The sequence below is a fragment of the Dermacentor variabilis genome, chromosome 11 (genome assembly GCF_050947875.1).
Source record: "Dermacentor variabilis isolate Ectoservices chromosome 11, ASM5094787v1, whole genome shotgun sequence".
NCBI classification, from domain to species: Eukaryota; Metazoa; Arthropoda; class Arachnida; order Ixodida; family Ixodidae; genus Dermacentor; species Dermacentor variabilis.
In genome coordinates this window covers 62447278-62455884 of record NC_134578.1, presented here as the reverse complement: position 1 = coordinate 62455884, position 8607 = coordinate 62447278, and positions in this window count along the sequence as shown.

Genomic DNA, 8607 nt, shown 5'->3' with positions numbered 1-8607 from the left:
ACAGTTACTTAATATAGCAGGCAAGTTTATTTATTAATTTTTTTACCCACAGCGCCACAGTGGCATTACAGTGGGGGGGGGGGGGTTGTACAAAAGAAAAAAAAATATTACAAGGGCAGTCACAATGACAATGCAAACACTTCATTGTCAGTAATATTAACAAGAAATGAAGATAAAGCATTCCATTCTCGAACAGTGTGAGGAAAAAACGACATCTTGAACATTTCGGTTCTTGACCTGAATTCACGCACTCTATGATTATGATGAACCCGCTCGGATCTATAGTGTGGATGAAAAATGTACATCTCCCTAGGAATAGCAATCTTATCGTAATATATGTTATGAAAAAATTTAAGCCTTAGCTTTCTTCTTACTTCAAGCGGTTCCCATTCGAATTCCTGTTTTATGCCAGACACACTAATGTATCTACTATAATTCCCAAAAACATAGCGGGCCGCTAAGTTCTGGATTCTTTCTAATTTTTGTCTGTCGGTCTTTGTCGGTGGGTCCCATACAGTACAAGCATATTCCAACGAGGACCTAATATACGTTTTAAATAGTAAATCCCTAGAGTCTTGCGGAAACATTCTCGTGTTACGGCGCAAAAAACCCAACATTTTGCATGCTTTCCCAGCAACATAATCAACATGTCGATCCCAACATAGTTTTGAGGTGATGTACACACCTAAATACTTATATTCGAGAACAGTTTCGAATAAGTGGCCGTTTATGTTATAGACGTAATTAGGGACAGAACACACAGACGTCCTAAGACCAACTATTAGGCCATATTTTTCCACGTGCTTCAAATAAATGCCATGTGAAGATGTTACTGATGAATAATTTAGACCGCTATGTGCTCGCAGTTTTAATAAAACAATAGCTATCCATGACTGGTGTGAAAATAAAAGGAGATCTAATGTGCTGCATGAAAATGTGCGTATTTGAATTCAGGAACTCTTCTGGGAGCTAAGCCTCATAAAAAAAGTTTTTATCATGCGGAGCAGACGTATGCATGTCGCAGTGTCTGGATGAACGCACAGAAATACAAGTGAAGTTGTTTTATGTATGCATTGGCAACAGCAACAAAAAAAACCTGTTCAAATATGTATTTCGTTTCGGCATAATTGCTTCGTCATCACAAATACAGCAGATATCCTTTGTATATGTTCATAATTATTTCTCTTTGTGAATCCTGAACCTCTGGCAATTGTCCCACCTGGAAGAAAAATTAAATTCCACTTTGCGCTAGACAATCCCAGAAACTGGTTCACCTTGGCCCTCTTAGGGCTGTGTTTTGTTCAATAGTTCCTCAAGGCCATTATAAGAGTGATCTTGCGCAAAACATGTTTAAATATTACGCGTAAACTTCTGAGGTTGGATATAACCATGTGGGATACCTGATGTGTCTGCGCTCAATGCGCCGTATCTTGAAAACCGATCTCTACTGTGACTAATTGCACCTTGTTGGAACAGAACCAGTGCTACCAGGCTACTTGGTATACGGGCGGCTGCTGTACTGCACTGAATTAGAATAATGTACAAACATTCATTTTTTCCCCTAAATCTCGGCTCTCCTGCTTCCTTTCGGTTCTTTATCAGCTTTCCCCTGAACAGAAAAAGTCGCTTGCACTTACATGGCTTAACCTATCTGCCTTGCTATCGTTCCTCGTCCTTCCTCTGAGATCACATCTCTGTGTTGTAAAACTAGCTGTCGATGATTTACTACAGAGAGCAGAACATCCCATACCACGCGCTAGACATGCACATGAATCGTAAAAAATTCTGAACGACGACGTGGGAGTGTGTGCGATTTAGGCATTTACAGCATTGTATTTCGAATTTCACTGGCACTATTGATACCAAAATCTGTCCCTACTTAATATGAATACAGTGAGCGCATACGTAGTGTAAACAAAGTAATGAAGCCGTTACAATAAAGACTAAGACACGTAAATGTTCTGAGCAGGCTTCTAGAAGCAGAAAAATACACTCAGTTGCGTTTTTCACGTTACGCGGAAATACATTACTCCTGTACGTACGTGGCCTCTTCGAAATCAGGTCAACGTGCTTGGGCTTATGGTTTATTTCACAATCATATATCTCCACATTTGGAGGTAATACCTAAATGGCCCAGGTTGTAAGCTGACACACAGGGAAACTCTTATATCTCCTTTACACTTAATGACATTCTACTGCAGTTGCGTACATTCACAATCACCTAAACTAAATCATCGAATTTTCACTCTTCAGAAATGAGGACGAACGAGTTAGACGGCTCGCGAATGTGGCAATATTGCAGCACGTGCTCCTGCTTCAATGTCGTCTTGAGCGAGCAATATTGTAAACATGCTTAGGATAGCTTTAGGGCTTATTGGTACGGCATATCTAATTTTGTTATAGCGGAAGCTGAACAACAAAGAGCAAGTTTCCGTCATTACATAGTGCGTTATGAAGCGTTCTTTACTGAAAGAATAAATAGAACATTGGAAAAAAAATAAGTTTCTTCGCACACACAAGACTCTTGAAAAAATCATTCTGGGGTGTTACTTGCTAAAACCATAATAGGATTATGAGGCAAGCCATAGTGATGGACTTCGGAATAATTTTTACTACCTGGGGTTCTCTAATATCCACCCAATGCACGATACACGGGCGTTGTTGCATTTCGTCCCAATCGAAATGCGGCCGCCACGTCCGGGATTCGATCCCGCTCTCTCGTGTTTAGCAGCGCAACGCCTAAGCCACAACGCTACCACGGCGAGTCCCAGGACTCTTCAAAGAGTGCGAATAATCGCAGTACAGCCAGTAACGTGCGCCCACCTAAGTATCATAGCCGGTGCCTCTGCGCAGGATATGAGTGAAATTGTAGCCTATTTGTGTTCCAATTTTACGTTTATTTGGCCGCAGCTTACGTTTTCAAATATTCGAAAACTATTAGAAAAATTTGTTGCATTGACGAATCCTGACAATTCGATTCGAAGATAAAATCGTTTAGCACAATATTCTTTTCCTTATTCCATAGTTTAGAATATTCGCACACCTCGAACAGCTAGTTCAAACGCCAAAATTTGAGTGTGCGTATCCGATTCAGTACAAGTTCAGGTGTTTCAATTACCCAGGTACGTTATCTGCTAGCTCATAATAACGCAGTGCCAGAAGATGAGTATTTGTTGACCTTAGAATACCTACGGAATTGACGGTCATTCGCAGTTGTGCAGCACACGCAGCAGCGCTCGCCATATACCGCGCACATGGCGGCCAACCGTCGCTCATAGCCCGCGTGTGGCCGTCGTATTCTGACGAGTTGGTGAAGTTGCACAGGCTCCTTGAAATTTTCGCTAAGATGGCTGGAATTGAACCTCACTCAGATCCCTGACAGCGTTGATCGTTCCGGTCAGATGGCTGCACAACACGAATACAGTCGCCTAACGTCTCCGGTACACAGGAATGGCGATAATTACCACCAAAAACGATCGACTCTACCGCTAGGCTCACGCCACGTTTCACCTCCTTCCCGGCAGGCGCAGGCTTGTCTCATATGCTCCATCAAAGCAAGGCACACAGGCAAACACATCTTTCCTAGTCTATACGTTGCCTCCATTTGCCTCCCTCGTTTGACACAGCACTCCTCACACTGATTGCATCTCTCTCCACTCTTTAAAGGTTTTGCTTTGTAACACTCTATAAACGCTTCTGCGTACCTTTCAGGCACGAAATTGGCAGGGATGCATTTGAACGTTGCGTTTGCTTATCGGCGGCTTATTCAGCCATCACCAGTGCGTCGCCCACTTTTGCCGCACATGCTCTCGCTTGAAAGTACGCTGTTGTGCGGTGGCCCGGCTTGAACTGCGAACATACTGTTTACGCGGAGGACGTTACGCAGGACTTCACTAAGAGTTTACTGATACCTTCATATAGCCGAATTAAAAGAAGTATTTGTAAACATGGGGCTTTTGCAGCTCATGCCTGTGACATGACTTCACCAGGTAACAAAGAAGGGCTCTGGCGTTGCTTACCAAGATGGTGCAGTTCTAATATAGTATTGATATACTATTATCAGTATTGTATTTTATAATATTTCACAAAGGGAGCGGGCATAAAAGAATGATGCGTTCAGCACTTGTTCAAACATTGTTTGAAAGTCTGAAAATTCTGGTAGCCTGTCCTTATGTCATATTTGTATTGTATTAGAATCACGCTGAGTGATTTACTCGGTGAAATTTTCACGGCGATTTTGCTTACGTAGTGTGCGATGAGGCCGGCCTCTGATTCCGCAGTGTGGGTGGTTCACCCAGCTTTGCTTGCATCGTTTATCTGTCTCCACATATTAATATGTATTGTCACGATTATTTCCTGTTTCCTTGCTCTAATTTTTTAATTTGTAATAAAATCCTGTAAAAATAACGAATTTATAGATTTTTATTAAGATATCAGAATGCTTTATTTATTATGTAACATTATTAACGCACAATTCATTATTTTTCATGATTGAAAATGCAAGGAGATTGTCATCTTTATATGTAGCAAGTGAATACCAAACAAATTATTAGCAATGTTGACGCGATTCTTTTTCCTTTAGTAACCACAATCGACTCCTAGTGTTTTTAGTGGCAAATGAAGTTTTGCAACATCAGTTTAAGAGACCGTCAAATCTGCTTCGAGATGAATCAGATTTCAGTACCATAAACATAAGCAAAGCGTACATTATCAAGTACACCTGCATTCAATGCCATGTGACGGCCTAAAGAAGCATTGTATATGGACTGTCATGTATTCATCAAATACGCCACGTTTTTTTTCACTTATACACAAAACTCAACTTCAAGAAGGCCTACTAAGGAAGATGGCGAACAAATAATGGGCGCGCACAGGAGCACCTCCAGTGTTCAACACTTCTCCAAGTTTCAGGATCAATAGGTCAAAGATATCACGCAGCTCATGAAACCTAATCTCTCGTCGTCCGGTTCTAGCTCTGAATAGTCCACTGGGTACTAACAGGTCAAGCTACTGCGTTGTTTCAAATTTTAAATGTGCCTCAAATTTTAATGTTTTTTCATACACGTTACTCCTGTAAAGTTGGTACTCTGTGTATATTTTTTTTATTTGTTTTGATAGTAATTTCGCATGGAGTACTTAAAGAAATGCAATTCGTGTCCTTCCCCATTACCCGACACTATTGTATTTTTTCTTGGTGAATGTGGGAACCTTAGTGGGAGTTATGCACCAAGCGAATACAGTTGCAATCCTGAAAGGTACAACACCTAAAAAAAGATTCGCGAGCTCTCTTTTTCAATCCTCCGGCATGTTATCAGGCATGCGACGCAGTTGGGGAAGCGAGCGGAGGCGAGTGCAACGACAAGGAACGCGGTGTAGCTACGCGGTGTGGTGAGGAACGTGGTGTGACGTCATGTGCCTCCTCGGAGCACGGCCACGGCCAAATCGCAAGCTCGCGGCCAGTAGTGCTTTCGCTTTAAAACGCTCGAAGTGCACTGGGAGAAAGAAAGCCGCGGTATGCTTAAAGATGTGACATGGTTTCTCATTGCACATGGCCATTTCCCAAAGGAAACAAAAAGGGAAGTTATTAATTGTTTCATTGAACATTCTCCTAAAGCCCAAACTTTCAAATTTCTGTACAGGTGCACGGCATCTTGACAGCAGTAAAAAATGCACCGGAGATTAACAGCAATTCACAGAGTACTGTATTATGAAAAAAAAGGAAAAACAAGGAGTCTCTTATTCTGTTCAAAAAACGCATAAATCTTAACCACCGCTAGTTCTAGTCCTTTACAGGAAGCGATAACTGCCACTGCGGAAACCACGACTGTAAAATCCCAACAGACAACCGGAAAAATCAACGACCTTTTCAATGTGCTGCGGTTATTATGAGTTCCGCTCTCGAGCTTCATTCTCGGCCCATAAATACGCAGGTTTCCCCATAAGCAGATCACTCAATTCCAACCAGGGCACACTGGTTCGAGTTGAAGAAGGCAGGGTAAGTCGCATGATTCTGTATATCAAGCTTGTAGAATGCGGAAACCTTTTCATGCACGCCTCTTTGAAAATGCGCGCATGAGGGCTCGTAGCGTAGTTTGTGCCTTGTTTAATTAATAAACCTCATTTAGGAGAGAGTATTACGCAGACACCGTAACACAGGGCCGCGACTTAAGATACCATATTCGAGGATATCGCGAAAGATCAAGCCTTCCCGCAATAATTATTTCTAGTATGGTATTCAAAATGCTAAAAGAATACCAAAACGAAGTTGCGCACCGGTGATTTCAATCGGTTTACTTTTCGAAGAAAAACATAGAAAGTGGAAAAGGAAAGCTTCGTCGATTGATGTCCTGTCGACTGGCGTACCTCTATAACAATACATTTCTTCTCCATTAAAAATATCTTTTAATTGTACAATGATACAACCACTCTCGGAAACACTTTGAAAGTGAACTTTTAAATATATCCGGTCAATGACATGTGCTCGAATACATGCAGCTGCATCCCGATTTGGTGCATGAAATGATTATTTCTTGAGTTAGGTTACACATTACCAAAGAAAGCATTTTTATTGGTAATGAACCGCTTCTCATGAAGATTGAAGTCATTTTAAGTTAAAACTACAATTAACTTCCTCCAAGCATATATTAGTGCCGTTGCTGGCACCAATATATATATATATATATATATATATATATATATATATATATATATATATATATATATATATATATATATATATATATATGCGTGGGTGAGTGTGATGCGTTATGTTTAGACACAAATATTCATGTGGGAAACCCACTGAGTCACTTTGGCCAGACTCAAATTAAGAGCAAGAACAAAAAATCTCGTAGGCTTTAGCAGGGACAAATTTGCATCGGGTTGGTTCAATGACCTGTGCGAGCTGAAGAGGGTGTATGAGCACTTACAGAATCTACGTAACCAAACTTTCCAATCCCAATTATTCAGATATTAGAAAGCACACATGTTCAACCTCAGTTGAAGATAGCGGGAGCCATGGGGCCTAACTTTGCAATTTTGCTCACTTCCTATTAATAGTAGGCCTGTTGAGTTGGCCGAGGGCGTCTGGGCGCTATGGTAGAGTAACCCTTATGGCACCACTAGAGACTCCCTTGAGCTGCTCCAGCTCGCCGCACGTGTTGATAGTTGTGAATCTTGCCTTGCACCAATCACCTGCGCTTACTGTTGCCACGGAGAAAAAAAACGTCTCGCAGTGGTCAACGGTGTGAGTTGCGGTCCGGTTATCTCGAGATCATACGTGTCGAACGTTGGAGCACCATTCCCGACAAAGAATAATATTGTGCAATGAATTGCACACTTGTAGGCCATATAATTCCAGATGAACACTGGTTCATGTCCACTGAAATATACCTGCTTTGCCATGGTAGGCTCTCTCGTACGCGACCATGTCGGCTGTAATCCAGAAATGCATTGCTGATCTACACCCCGTGGGATGCCGTGCTCAAGGATAAATGCAGCCTCGGTTGTGTCATGCGTAGCGAGACAATGACGTATCGGCGCACATGAAACCTGCATGACTGAGTAATGCGTCTTTTTCTCTACACAACGTTTCAAAGTGTGATGCATGACATTTATTCATGCACTAGAAAGTTTACCTGCCTACCTTATGATACAGCTAGCAAGGGGTGATAAGGTCTAATCTTGCGGTCGCGCTCGCTTTTTGTTCGTAGCTGGCCCACTGTGGCCAAAGATAATTGGCGTTAATGAATATCCCGCTGTCTTACTAACGAAGCATCGTCACACCCTTTTGGATCACACTTGTCGAACGCCGGTGTGCCATAGCCAAGCAATCATCATAAAACATCCGCAACATGCAGCACACATGTAACTCTTGTAAGTCGGACGGCAACACGTTTGCGTTTGACGAAATATACCTACTATGGGTGAGCGAGACATTTCAAATGCGACCGCTTCCGCGTGCATCGAGAAACGTACTGAGCCATTCAGAAAATCAAGCCGGAGGCTGAAGTTAGGTTCTGTTGCACCACACGTAGTGCTACAACGGCTCCATTTGTGCAGGCAAGACATGCGTCACCAACTAATAGCTTCGTTTGCCTTAGCCAATGATATCAAAATAAGGCGCTTGCATAGTACGGTCGCGAAAATGCAAATGATAATGGTATAACATTGTTATTTAGGCAAAAATTTAGAGAGAGAGAAAGATGCAAATGGAGAGAAAGGCACGGAGCTTAACCAGAGTTAAAACCTCCGGTTTTCTACCCTGCACTAGGGGAAGGGAAAGATGAAGTAAAGACGAAAAGAAGAGCGTGACAAAAATAAAAGTGTGAGAAAAAATATGAAAAAGAACGGAATGGGGTCATTATAGTCTTCCTAATTGGCCGCTGTCACTTTAAAAGATCAACAAAGCCTTGATCGACTTTCGCTACGACGACAGTTCATGTCGGCATTCCAAGACTAACTGTTCTGAAAGTGGCCTGTCGTCAAGGCGTGCCAACGCGGTCGCTAGTGACAGCCGGTGCGTGCTGTATTGAGGACAGGGGGCAAAGTACGTGTTCGATAGTCTCCTCGTCGCCGCACTCACTGCAAGCCGCGCTGTCGTCCATG